Source organism: Sciurus carolinensis, unplaced genomic scaffold (assembly GCF_902686445.1).
Source record: "Sciurus carolinensis unplaced genomic scaffold, mSciCar1.2, whole genome shotgun sequence".
NCBI lineage: Eukaryota > Metazoa > Chordata > Mammalia > Rodentia > Sciuridae > Sciurus > Sciurus carolinensis.
Window position 1 is genome coordinate 45,310 of NW_025920294.1, and position 15,009 is coordinate 60,318.

At 38.1% G+C, this 15,009-nt stretch overlaps 1 pseudogene; it reads left to right on the top strand.

Moving 5' to 3' along the window:
• The window catches only part of LOC124975520 (solute carrier family 22 member 9-like), a 60,348-nt pseudogene that overhangs the window by 5,569 nt on the left and 39,770 nt on the right, over positions 1–15,009 (top strand).

Consider the following 15,009-nt stretch of genomic DNA (forward strand, 5'->3'; position numbering starts at 1 on the left):
AAGTTGGCACTGACTCTTGGACATTAAACTTTGACTTTGACCTTGGTATTCTACCTTTGCTTGAAGTAAACACTCAGTGATGTTTTCTTTCAGTTGTAGAATGGACAACTCCAAAATACCAAGGTACAGGAACAACAATGGCGGTCTTCTTTGGTAGTGTTGGACAGATCACGTTGGCAAGCCTAGCTTATAGTATTTGAAACTGGCATACTCTCCAGCTGGTTGTGTCTGTACCTATTTTCTTCCTATTTTTTTTCCTCAAGATATGAACCAAATTTCCTCTTTCCCTTATAGGATCAAGGGATGGGATTGTGGGTAACATCAGGACAGAAACATTCATTTTGTCTTACTTCTACACCTGAGGACATGCTCTGAGAACAGGTGTCTGTGTGTGATTAAGAAGTAGAGTAAGTAGGACTGTCAGATAAAATTGAGGACACTGAATAATCTTTCTTCAACAGATAGGACAGTTTATTGGAGGAATATATGCTTAGAGGGTGCAACGAAGACAGAACATAGGCTTCTATCCTGGAATCTGAGGGGGTCTGGGCTAATAATCCTTCTTGAGTTATTTGCTTTTGACAGGTTTTTTCATAGGAGTGGCTTATGCCAACCAGAGATGATTGACAGATTTTCTATCTTGCCCATAATCTTATTGCACATGTGCCAAAAGTTCATTTTTGGGTTTTGCATTAGACACATGAGACACAAGTAATATGTATGGGATTTTAAACAGAGGTTTTCCCTGATTTGGTTACTCTAGGTCAAACATGGATCTCTGTGCATGTTTCTTGGGATGGCTGGGCAATCTTTTGAAAAATAGGATCTTGCTGTTGATACTTCAGGGACGTTAGCTCTTTTGATAATGCAAGGTTGGGGAATTAATGGGAGGTCTTTAGGTTCACATAGTTTGTGCCAATGGAGGAGGATCTTGCCTTCTGAATCACGGTCCCTATTTGTTCCTGCCTAATTCTCCACTGAGAGGCATTGCCCTGATATTCCTACAGGGGTGATGAGGGCAGAAGTTCAGTCTTTTGAATCTTTTTCCTGCTGGATTGAATGATGTCCCTGTCTAACTTTGGGCCTTGACTCTTTTCTATATATAGGATTTTCCCAAACCCTGGAAATGGATGCCCAACTGGCCTAAGGGTACAGTGAGTGGTGGGTATGGGAGAAAATTATTCTGAAGCTATCTTCTGGAGGAGGATAGTCTATAGATAGGAAGAAACAAAACAAAAAGAAGACTAAAAACAGAAAGACCAACACATAGAACTAAGAAGCATGAGTGAGTAAGGTGTGGGAGGAAACATGAAAACCTCCTCCATCCCACCAGGAGCAAACCCAGCAAGAGTGGTTGTGGTTATGCTGTCAACTTGGGTCATCAATTTGGCTAATAGGTGAGGGACTTGGTGTCAATCTGGAGTATAAGGAAGCATGGAGAGGTTTCAGTTGGGCACAGTGTGATTATGAGAAGCTCCATCCTGGCAGAGAAAAGCAAGAATATACAAAGGTGGTAAGAATAACAAGAGGAAGTGACAGCAATGTTACTACAGGGATGAAAGGATTTCTAAAGCCCTGTGCATCAACATTAATCCAAGAGGCTGGATCAGCCTCTCTGGGTTGTTTGTGAAACAATGGTTTTAGATCTTCACCAGTTTACAACTGTAGGTTAGAGTGGCTTCTGTTATGGTTGGAGCCAATCCTGGCTTAAGCCTGGACATCTGGACCCAGGAGGGCATCTGCAGAACTTGGTTGCCTTCAGTGTGGTGAGGAGGACCAGCCTGCTGATTGTTTTGCACTGTTGTCTCACCCTGTCTCTGGTGAGTCTTAGAGTGAACCACAGTGCATCAGTCAGGGTTGTAGGACCTGAAGCTGGATAGTATCACAAAGGCTGTCTGCCAGCTGAAGAGCTGCAGAAAGCAGGAAATGCTGAGCCCAAGAAGCTGGAGCCTCAGAACAAGAGGGGTCAATCATGTAGCCCCAGTTCAGAATGAAGGTCTGGAAACTCCCTGGAGAGTCATTGGTGAGAGTCGAATTTGATAGAGGGAAGGAGTTAGATTCTTATATCCTTGGGTGATTGCAGAACCATCAAAACACCCATTCAAGGTCATTTGAGCTTGCATCTGCAGCTGCTACCTTGTTTTGCCAACTTTTGTTCAATCCAGTTGCCCAAATAATATTTCAAATACAGCAACTAGTAAATACTTTCATAAAAGTATATCTCAATAATTGCAAGATATATAATTATAAATAAGTATTCTGTTTATGTAAAATTTCTATTAAACCTAGTGTTATATTTAGTAAACTAGACAAAATATAAGATAACCCATTATATTCATATCCCTTGACAAAAAACAAATAATTTCTAAGAGACAATTTATAAAGCAAATTAACTATGAATTCTCTGATTTTATTTTCTAAAGGAATTAACCCTAATAACAGAAGAGAAATATATTATCACATGAATATTCTAGAACATCCAGTTTGTCCTTGCTAGGAAATTTTATTTGTCAGTTTAGAAATAGAATTTTTTCAAAAAACATTTTCCATCACAGAGGAAAGTAATTGAAGATTAGACAGCCTCCATCATGCCATGTATTTGTGTGTATAGCCTTGTAAAATAAAATGCCCAGAGATTTGAGGGATTTTTATCCATGTAATTGATAAAGGATTTAGGAAAGAAGAAATTTAATATCTTAACCAAATTTTGCTTCTTTGTTTTTGAAAAGCCATTCATTATTAGAGCATTACACTTAAGACTAGTAGTTGGGTTCATCCTGCCAAAATCATATATGCATAACTCCATAGCTCTTTAATGAAGGAGCAGCTCTCTTTATCCAGTTGAAAGGTGCAGGCACACTGGACACCTTACATCATTTCTTTTTTGGATCTTCTTCCTTTTCTCTCTTTAGAAAATCTTAAGACAGGTTTGATGTTCCTCATCCCAAGATGCTAGTCAGGGAGAAGGTCTATTTGGTGAGAAATGACTCCCAGAGAGACGATTACAGATGAATACAGTGAGATGAGTTCAGGCAGACTAAAGGGTGTGCCCTTTGGTGCACTCATCCATGATGTCAATCATCTTCATAACAAATCTGCAACCTGGGTGATGTTACTGTTCCCATTACATAGATGAGAATGTCCAGGCAGACTGAGCTTCTTGTGTATCCAGATTCCATCACAATGGCAGGAGCAGGAGTGCTTCCAGCCTGCATGGGACCTTGCATAAGCAAAACTATTTTGGGGTGCTTATTTTAGGAAAAGAACACTTTATAAGTAAGTGTTTCTCATGCCCTTACAAGGAACTTGGAGAAGGTCTGAAGAACACAGTGTCCCTCATTCCTCAGTGCTCTGAGCTCCAGAGTCAATGTTCATCCAATCAAGAGGGGAGCAGATAGGGGTCTATGTCTGCTTTCCCAACTGTGCAGGTGTACTGCATGTAGGTATCATTTCCCATTGGCCCAGTTATGGTACCAGGCAACATGAGAGTATGTTTCTCGACTTAACTGAGTAAGTGGTAGGTATTCAATTGAAGTAGAATGAAGGCAATATGGAAAATATCAAGTGAGAGTTGACTACACTTCCATCACCTTTGATCAGGTGTGTGTCAGAGTCAACTCGGTGGCTGATTATCAACAACAAACTTGAGGAGGGCTTACAGAAACTTAAAAAAGCTGCACAGGTGAATGGAATGGAGACTTCTGCAGACACCCTAACCATGGAGGTGAGCAGGATGGGAGGTGATAATGAGATGGAGAAAACATAGCCTGACATGCTATTAAATGGTTTCCAAAGAGGCAATATGCTGTCACTGAAAAGCATGGAAACAGACATTTTATTCAGAGGAGCCAAGGATCCCCAATTTATTCTTCCTTTTGCTCTTCAAACTTAATGCATATATCTCCTGCCTCAGGATTTTATTCTTTATATTTGATTATTATTTAAATTGACAGATAACATTGTATATTTTTATCTTTACAATGTGATGTTTTCAAGTACATGTACAGGATTGAATGATTAAATCTATCCAATTAATAGACACATTACTTAACATAATTTTGCAGAGAGAACAAATAACATATAATTTACATTTTTAAAAGACTACAATATAGTGTCATTGATCCTACAATAGTTCTTGGAACTTTGACCAATATCTCATCGTTTTCTTCCTCCCCACCACGAACAACCACAGTCTCTGGTAACCATCATTATAGTTTCTTCTTCTATCAGACCAAGTTTCATAGATGCCACATATAAGTGTGATTATGTGGCATTCATCTTCCTGTTTCTGAATTATTTCACATCAAATAATGTCCTCCAGGGCCATGCTGTTGTCACAAGCACCAGGATTTCATCCTTTCCCATGAATGAATAGTAGTCCACCTCATGTAGATAGACCCTCCTCTATCAGGAGTTATAACAATTTTTGACAGAGTCATTAGAATTTTCTCTTTGTAAACTACAGGTAGGGTAGCTTATTTTCTTTTATGCTTTTACTTCTTTCTCTCTCCTGGTTACTTTGAGATCTTCCAGAGCTATGAAACATAGAAGTGGTGGAGCGGCATCCCTGTCTTGTTCTAGACATCACCCAGAAATCTATCTAGTCCCCCGACACCCATCACTGCAATGTTAGCTGTAGGTTATCACATTCGGTTTTTGTTGTGTTGAGGTTGAGCCTTGCACTGCTAATTAGTTGAGAGTTTTTCTGATGGCAGGATGTTGAGAACCAAGGAAAGCTTTTCTAGGTAAACACACATCAATGAAATAGTTTGAGAAGTAAAAAATAGTTATCAGTGTCCTCTGTCTATATCATGTTCACAAACATCTTCCCAAAGCTCAGTTGATTTGTTTTATTCCTCTACGGGCTCCTGAATGTCACCTTTCTTGGCTTGCAAATGCATGGGTCTGTGCCTTTTGCCCTCCTTCCCCTATCTTCCTTTCTTACTTGTAATTTCTTTGTGAGTATGTTCCATGACTTCCCATGACAATAGTTTGATAGATAGAAGACAGTAATGTTTACAGCTTCTGTCTTCAAAATGATCACCCACCCTCACCAGGTCAGTGGACTTTATAAAGCCCCTGACTAGTCAAGTAAGGGAGCAAAGTGAATTTCCAGGTGGGAATACTTCTTCAAAGTTAGGGTAGAACTAGCCATATTTAAACATTCAGGGTATGTTTCTTTGCAGTTGAGTCCAGTCAAATGACTTCAGAAGGGCAAGGTAGGTGATGTCCTGGTAAATGTTTAACTCCAACATTCAAAGATTTGGAAAAATCCTCGACTCCAGAATTGTGGGAATCATTACTTTCTGTGGTTTGTTAAACTCCACCAGATTCTATTTACACTTAACATGATGGTATCAACAGACTCATAAATCATTTAAAAATTTAACAAAGAGCTCTGAAAACCTGTAGGAGCTGACTATACCTGGGACACCTTTGTGGGCAAGACTGAAGAGCTTAGACTGCTTTAGGCTTTTATTCAAAGCATGGTGTGATCATTGGCATAGAATAGCAGTTACAGAGAAAGATGCTTTTGTAAAACAAGAAGAACCAGCAAACCCCACTTGAATATGTGCCACTTCCTCCCCATGTAAGGGTTACCAGGAATAACACACTTGGAAAGGTCCCAATGACAGCTAGCATTGCCCACCTAAATATCTCTGGAAGCTCCACTCATTTCTGTTAGCTCATCAAAAGTGAGTATCTGGTACCAAATTAAGTCATCATGCCCTGATGTTTTGCTCTGATATTGGAAGGACTTGAAGGCCACACTCAGGCATGGCAGCCTTCATCTGACATGGATTTAAGGTCTTCTTGAAGCCAATTCTTATAATACCACAGTAAAAATGGTCAGTGATCATGGGTTTATGTTTGGGATGCGGAGAACCTCCCCATGATTGCCTCTCTAACACAAGCATAAATCCTGTATTCTGCTGCTGAAGTTAGGGCTAGTAAATGTAAGTCCATTCCTGATGGTGTAGAATTCCTCATTCATGGGAGGAAGTCCCATTTTCAGAATTCCCTTTGTATGGAAGTTTTAGAAGTGACCATTACAGTATTATTGCATTTGTGGAGAAGGCAAGAAATGGAGTTAGTATTTTGAATAAATAATGAATTAATAAGTAGAAGTGTTCTGCTAGAAGTAGTTCGACATGCATGTTTATCACCTAGTAAATGGCCTAGAAAATGTTTGGGAGACACACATGATTAATTTGTTGGATTTCCTACTTCTCATGGTCCTGGTTCTTTCATTTCTTCTTCTTCTTTCAATGACAAGGAAATGGAGTTATAGCAATATCAGTCACCTTGCCCAGGGTATACAACTGGTAATTGGCAAGGCCAATGTAGTACTTCAGTATAAAACCAAGTCTGAGTTTAAATCAAATTAAAGCAAGATCCCCCTGTTTCCAAACTGAAGTTAATTCCCGGTTTCTCTTTCATGGAGACATAACATGCAAGGTATTCTCCAATCTAAGAAGATTCAAAAACTAAAATAAATATAAAAAATAAATTGTGAGGAAATAAATTTTCTTCCGGAGACAGGAAATCTCTATTCCTACTATTGGTAAATGGTTGAGAAAAAAATTCTACTGCGAGTACTTCTATAGCCCTCTGGTGTGAATGGGACTTTGAATTGTAATCTTACTAACTCATCTTTTGGTTTCCTTCCTCATATATATCTCTAACATACACACTCTGTTCAATGATAGACAGTCCTCTCCAGTTCCTGCTTAATATATCCTCATTTCACAATTGTCCTGAGGTTCCTAGAACTTCCAAGTTCACTTATCACACCCCTTCTATGCCTGCCATGTTTTCAATGTCTGTATTTTCCACTAGATAGTATAGTCATTGACCAAACAATGTGTGTGCCCAGTGCTTCCACAATACCCTTCCTTTTCTTAAAACTGAACAAGATGTGGTCTCTGTTACTATTGATGGCTGTGAGATCCACCATGAAGGAGGAGCTGCAGGCAGCACAGAAAAAAACTTCTCTGTGTGACTTGTTTCACACAACCAACCTGATTAAATGAATCTGTCTTCTGTCCTTGGTGAGGTAGGCTTCACACCATGCCTAGGAAAATAGTGGAGAAGGAGTGAATTTCTTATTTCAATGTGTACAATATGCAGTGATTACAGCTTTGGAGACAGAAGGTGAGGAGTATATAGAGACCATTTTTATGGCTGTGGGTAGTCAAAGGGTGATGGAAAGACTGGCACAGAATCATTGCACAGTGAGAAGTTCTATTCATCATATCACACTGCTAGGTTCATAGTGGAGAATTGTGCTGCACACTTCAATCCTGTACAGTATTTTTCTCAGCTTTTCATCATTGTTTGCTTTTGTTGTAATGGAGGTATAATGAAAGAATGAGTTGCAAGAGCAGAAAAAACTTGAAAATGCTAAAGATCTATCCTGTATTTCCACAATATGCCTCACATCTCCCCAAACTAAACATTGTTGATGGTCTACATTTGTTTTAATAAAATTGTAAAATAATCACCGGTAAGCAAATATTCCAAAAAAAGAGATATCTCTGTATATTTTAACACCAATAAATGACTCATCAAGACTGACTCACTATTACCATCATGTAAGGATTAACACTCATGACATGTGTCTTTCCTGTTTGTTTCCTGCAGATTTGCAATAATGCTGCCCACTTTTGGCCTTTTCCTGCACCTGCAGCACCTGGGAACCAATGTTTTCCTGGTTCAGATTCTCCTTGCTTCAGTCAGCAACCCAACCAATTATGTTTCTATTTGGACACTGAATCACAAGGACCGTCGAATAAGTCTATTCTTTTTCACGTCCATCATGGGAATCTATTTTCTGGTCATCATATTTCCGCCTGAAGGTGAGGAAATAGCACAGTGTAAAAAAGGAAATATCTTCCCCACTTTCCTAAGGATTTTTCCAGATGAACACATAGGAATCCAAAGAATTGGGTTCAAAATGTTCCCTGAAACCTATTGAGCATTTAGGATATTCTGCCATTGAATTGGTAGGAAAACAGCCAAAGGTCAGTAAAGTTGGCTGAGAGATGGGTTGTCTTTATTATGGTCAAGAAGTACATGGAAATTGGGGCCTCTGAGGCTTGGATTTGTCTACGTCAAAATACATCATTTCCTCATTGGAGAATGGCATTTCCTTGCAAACATGTAAGTCTAGACTCATCATTATGAGCTAATACATGCACACTGTCTGCAAATTCCTGTACCTGGCTCTGACTTACTACTCAACCTTCAGTGACAATTTATCCTAAACTCTATGTGTCCCCACATGAGTCTCATCTTAAGTCACCTGAAAAGCAACCCTAGTTTTGGGAGTCATCTCGACATAAGGAAACAATCCCTGGTGGTCAAGTAGAGAAGAGGCATATAGCAGTGACAACATATCAATTCCACGATTTGCTCAGCTCCTTGTGTTGTAATGTGTTTTACACAATCCCACATTGGTGGGCTGCATTCTTATCTCTATATCTCTTTGGTTCCATGGACTTAACCCAGTGACACCTTACAACTGAGTCACATACCCAGTTGCTTCACTTTTGGACTGGGTCTTGCTAATTCCTTAGGGCTTCTCAAAGTTGCTGAGTCTAGATTTGAACTCTTGGTTCTCCTGCCTTAACTCCTGAGATGCTGGGATTACAGGCATGCACCATTACCCCTGGCTATATGCTGCAATCCTCTTGAAAGTGAACAGTCATGTTAATTTCTTACCCTGGAAGAAAGCCCAATCCAAGGCTTAAAGCTCTCATGAGATTTTCTTTTAATTGAGTAGAAAACTGACTCTATGAAAAGTTCCTTCAGTGGTTTCCAATGTCTGATATATTTTACATTCTAGAAGTTTTAATCTTGAGTTTTGAAACAGTGCTCTAGATCAGGATACTTTCTAGCTTGTTCATTAATATGTAATTCCTGTCCTTTTGTGACTCTCTTCCACAATCTTTACCCCATACCAATACTGTGCACGGACCATTTTTTGAAATTCTTTGAGTGCCAGGGTGAGTCTGATACCCATCACTAATTTCCACATGACAGTCACACTTTCCACAGGAAGTGTAGAGGAGACACTGGACAGAAAAAGAAAGAGAAGTCCTCCTGCATTCAGCATCTTTTCTCCTTCCTTGAAAAATCTTAGAGAGTCAAGGAGAATGAATACAATTATTCAGAACCTTTTATTCACCTTCAATTAAACTGTGCAGAAAAGTCCCATCTCTCAGTCACACATTTTGCCTCTATGCAGTTTTTCCAGAGTATATTTTTACACTGTGAAGATCTCCAATAAGGGTGTTTTCCATTCATAATTTGGGTTGTAATTCTCATATTTCCTGTCTCCTGGGTCTTCTTCTTTCCAGAAATGCAGACCATGCGTATAATTTTGACAACTTTGGGAGGAGGACTTTCTTTTGCCTCTGTTTCCTCTTCTCTTTCTTTGTCAAATGAACTGCTCCCCACCGTCATCTGGTACAAATTTTCCTAGGTTCCCTGTCAGGGTTATAACATCCCTTCCCAGCTCAATGACTTATGAAAGGAAGAAACCAAAAGTAATGATGGTAATGATAACAATTATAGTCAGAATTTACCCAACATTAGCTTTTTGCCAGAGAATTTTAGGTGTGCTCATGTACCACTAATGTGCATCTCATGGATTCTTTGGAGTCACCTAAATTAGAGATGCTATTGTGCAAGTCACAATAGCCAAGTTATGGATCCAGCCCAGGTGTCCATCAACAGATGAGTGAATAAAGAAAATATGCTACATATACACAATGGAGTGTATGCAGCCATATAGAAGACCAAAATTATGTCATTTGCAGGTGAATCAATGGAATTGTAGAAGACCATGCTGAATGAAATAAGCCAGACTCAGAAACTCAAAGGTTGATTGTTTTATCTATTTGGAGGCTAGAAAGTTAGAAATAGCATGAATTTTCATTAAAAGAGAAGGGAGTCCTCTGGAGTAGAGAATGGGGATTGGAGGGGAGGAACTGTACAATGAACTTGAACAAACTATGTTCATATAGAAATATATCACAACAAATCCCCTCATTTGGTATAATTATAATGCACCAATGCAGAAAATAATGCATAATAAATAAAATAAAGGAGCAACAATATTTTTAAATGATAAAACATGTCTTAGTAATCTGTGAACTTGTTAGTAATTGTTATCCAACCAAACAAAATTTGAGCAAGTCATCAATCTTCACATGCCTAAGTGTACCCCTTGTTGTCTCTAATAATCAATGCAAAAAGCTGACAAAAACCCCATGTGCATTATCCCCGGATTAATTTTGCATTTTTTTGTTTGTTTTTTTTGTGCTCCAGAGCAACAGGTTTAGGAATCATTGGAGTTTGCAATTACGTGGGGGCAGCCGTGGCACCTCTTTTGACGATCCTGGAGACATATGCAGCACCCCTTCCCTGGGTCATCTATGGAGCCTCCTGCATCAGGACTATGAATGTTAGCTGGCATCAAAACAGAGGAAGGTTGGAGCAACACAAGCACTCCTTGTCCTCTATTGCAACTAGCAATGCAATTAGTCAGATGGGAATTTGACAAGTTATGTGGTACTTTTCCCTGGTTCTATTTAATTTTATATTTTCAGAAATTAAAACATAAGACAATTGTACACACGCCTGCAGACCATAACACAGAGCCACTTTACAGCTCTCGTTGACATGGTCAGTTAGGAAATTGCCGGTACAATTGATGAAATACAATTGGCTATCAAATGCTATAGATCTCTTTGCATGCCACCACAAGTGAAGGTCAGAGTATTACTAACAAATCCTGCAGAAGTCATAATTCTGATGTGGGTGCCTCTTGTCAAATCTATGAGACCAACCTAGAATACGTCCACTATTGCCAAAACATTAAGTCACTCACACAAAATATTGGCATAGCCCACCTATTTAAGAAAGACACCCAATATTTTGGTAGAATGATTAGGGCAATAAGGTATTCGTGGATGCTCTGTGGGAAGCATGGTTATGTCATTGGGGAGTCCCATTTTTAACTCTCTGGACAAAAAAATCTCAAATCCCAGAGGCCAGTGATACCGGCTATCCTGGTTTACCCATATGTTGTCTTTTCTTTTGGGGTCACTTATATACAGCCAGTATTTTCATTGTGGAACCAACATATATGTAGGCTCCCACTATATCCAGTACAATTAAAACCAATTGTTTGAATAGGGGAAAAATGTTTATCTGAAAACCTCCCATCATGTGTGTATTATTAGTAAATACTAGAATGGATTCCCCAGCCTACATGGGTGCACTAAAGGTGGATATGGGAAATAAGCTCAAGAAGTTTCACCATGATCCCTGCTTACCTAACAACCCAGTAAAACCAGCGTAGGCACAAACATGGTGGCTAGAACTTTAATACCTCCCTGCTGTTTGACCATGTGCACAGCCTATTGCATGAGGTTCTTCATTTGTCTGAAGTATGGTTTAGATCCTCCCTGGTGATGATGAACAGCACACTCAGGTATCCAGATAGGATGAGTTGCAGCTTCGGAAAAGACACAGGCATGGCCTCTACCCCACATTACCACTGGATCTGGTCCATTCCATGGCCTATTTGTAAATCTCTCTTTCAAACTAATCCTGACATGCCTACTGTGGTGGGAGACATGTGTCACTTTGTAGCAGTGCAATCCTTAGGGTCAAAATTCAAACAATTTAAAACAAAGAGAGCAGGATTTAAACAATGTTGTGGGATTCTATCTCCCCCTTTTTACTTTTTAATTGTAACTTAAAGGATAAGTGAGCCCATTGTATAATGTCCTGGTCTTGGTGATAATAAGGAACATCAGTTCAGTGATCAACATGATATTCATCACAAAACTCTCAAAGAGAAGACCTGGGATAAGCTGGAACATTATCAGCTTTAGTTTAAAGAGGATGGCCCAGCACTGTAAAAAGTAGCTAAATAGTGAGAAATGACTTGATGAGTACATTCCAATTGGCCATGAAAATTGGCAAAATCCACCTGCCAAGCATGTGAGAATTGTGAAAGTCAGGTTGTTGTGGAACTGAAAGGGGTGCCACATTGAAGGGGGCTCAGCTCGCACCAATTGTATTACTTGACTTCTATCTCTAATAATATGCTGAGCAATGAGATCATGAAATGGGGTCAGTATAAGTACTACAAGTCAGGCTTACACCTTATCTTTCATATAGGTGATAGCCTATTACCTCAAAGTAACTTGGCTGTTACATTAGAAGTTGTACTTTTGTAAGGTACTAACAGATTTTAGTTATAACAGTTATAAATTTTTTTATTGTAAACAAATGGGATACATGTTGTTTCTCTGTTTGTACATGGCGTAAAGGCATACCATTTGTGTAATCATAAATTTACATAGGGTAATGTTGTCTATTCATTCTGTTATTTTTTCCCTTCCCCCCCACCCCTCCCACCCCTCTTTTCCCTCTATACAGTCCTTCCTTCCTCCATTCTTGCCACCCTCCCTAACCCTAACTCTAACCCTAACACTAACCCCTCCCACCCCCCATTATGTGTCATCATCCACTTATTAGTGATATCATTCGTCATTTGGTTTTTTGAGATTGGCTTATCTCACTTAGCATGATATTCTCCAATTTCATCCATTTGCCTGCAAATGCCATAATTTTATCATTCTTTATGGCTGAGTAATATTTCATTGTATATATACACCACAGTTTCTTTATCCACTCATCAATTGAAGGACATCTAGGTTGGTTCCACAATCTGGCTATTGTGAACTGAGCAACTATGAACATTGATGTGGTTGTATCTCTGTAATATGCTGATTTTAAGTCCTTTGGGTATAGTCCAAGGAGTGGGATAGCTGGGTCAAATGGTGGTTCCCTTCCAAGTTTTCTAAGGAGTCTCCAACACTGCTTTCCAAAGTGGCTGCACTAATTTCCAGCCCCACCAACAATGTATGAGTGTACCTTTCACCCCACATTCTCGCCAACACCTGTTGTTGCTTGTATTCTTGATAATCGCCATTCTAATTGGGGTGAGATGGAATCTTAAGGTGGTTTTGATTTGCATTTCTCTTATTACTAGAGATGTTGAACATTTTTCCATATGTTTGTTGATTGCTTGTAGATCTTCTTCTGTGAAGCGTCTATTCATTTCCTTAGCCCATTTGTCAATTGGATTATTTGCATTCTTGGTGTAGACTTTTTTGAGTTCTTTATTGATTTTGGAGATTGTGCTCTATCTGAAGTATGATTGGCAAAGATTTTCTCCCACTCTGTAGTCTCTTTCTTTGCATTTCTGATAGTTTCCTTTGCTGAGAGAAAGCTTTTTAGTTTGAATCTATCCCAGTTATTGATTCTTGCTTTTATTTCTTGTGCTGTGGGAGTCCTGTTGAGGAAGTCTGGTCCTAAGCCGACATGTTGAAGCTCTGGACCTACTTTTTCTTCTATAAGATGCAAGGTCTCTGGTCTGATTCTGAGGTCCTTAATCCATTTTGAGTTTAGTTTCGTGCATGGTGAGAGATACGGGTTTTGTTTCATTCTGTTGCATATGGATTTCCAATTCTCCCAGCTTCAGTTATAAATTTTACAAAGAAACTGCAAAATGAGATTAACAAGAATAAAATCTTCTTGAGTTTGTATAATAGCTATGAACCAGGATACATAGTTTTTCATAATTCCAAATCTTTACTTTAAACTTTAATTAGAGGAACACTAACTTGGTAAAATATTCTCTTAAAACTTATACTTTAAAGACTCATATAATTGGAAGCTATGAATGCACCCATTATGCACAGAAGCCAGTATCAGTACCACAATTACACTTTTTGTTCTTTCCTTATTGGTGTATTTATTCATTTTCTATTCACCAAGTTTAGCTTTTAATGAAAAATTTAGACTCTGTAATTTAGTGTAATATTTTAAATAACAGTTGTGTAAGTAGTGTTGTATAAACCTTAATTTATTAAAGACTAGTTTCTCTGAATAATAAAGTTTAATGAACATAAACTTTATCCTGATTAGATACAAGGAGATTCATGTTTTAAGAGCTCCTCATTACCTTAACACATACAGGATAAAATGTTTGCTTATATCAGTACATTATTATTTGCTATTTGGGGAAAGGATCAGTTTAACTCTCCTCTCCAAAACTTTCTTCAGGAATTCTAATTAGCATGGTTTCCTACCTTTTAGATGGTGTATAACTGCCCTAGGAGTTTGACTATCCCCACCTGAAATGTAACAGATGTCTGCAAAAGAGTCATTTCCTTTTACCTGATTCTGTAAACAATGCTCCATGCAGAGACCCTGTGCAAAGCTCAATTCAGTCTCATAGATTAGGAATTGTTCTTTTGAAAGAGAAAAAAGGCTTAAATAACTTTAACTGGTTATACTACATACATACAACCCATTTAGTTACACACAAGCTATTTGAAATTTAAATTTCACATATATTTTGTAACTTACTTAGACATTTCACAACTTTTTATATTACCACAAAAATCACTTTCTCATTCAGAAAAAAATTATTTTTCCTTCTACTATTCATATTAAAATATATTTCCATGCATAAAACCCCTTTATCATTTTTTCTCTTAGTACTTTTTAAAATTTACATTCTGATATAATCCTTGTGAAAACTTTGCATTTAAACAAATTACTTTATTTTAATAAAAATTTACATTCTGAAACAATCCTTATGAAATTTCTGAATTTAGAGAAATCACTCCATTTTAAAATGATGAAATACTTTTATATTTTTATAGTACTTTAATTAAAACAATTAAAACCTCTTGTACTCTTTGTACATAAAATTTCACGTGAAGGAATCTTAACTCTTAGTAACTTTGTTTTTAAGAGAGACACAGAAACAAAGTAATCTCAAACTTTTTCATATACCAACTTATGAAAACACATTTAATGTAAATATGTTACATTATGGAATTTAGGAAATCAAGAATACTTGATCTTATGTTCAGTAGTTGATGTTTTTACAATTTAACTGTATATTAACCAGAT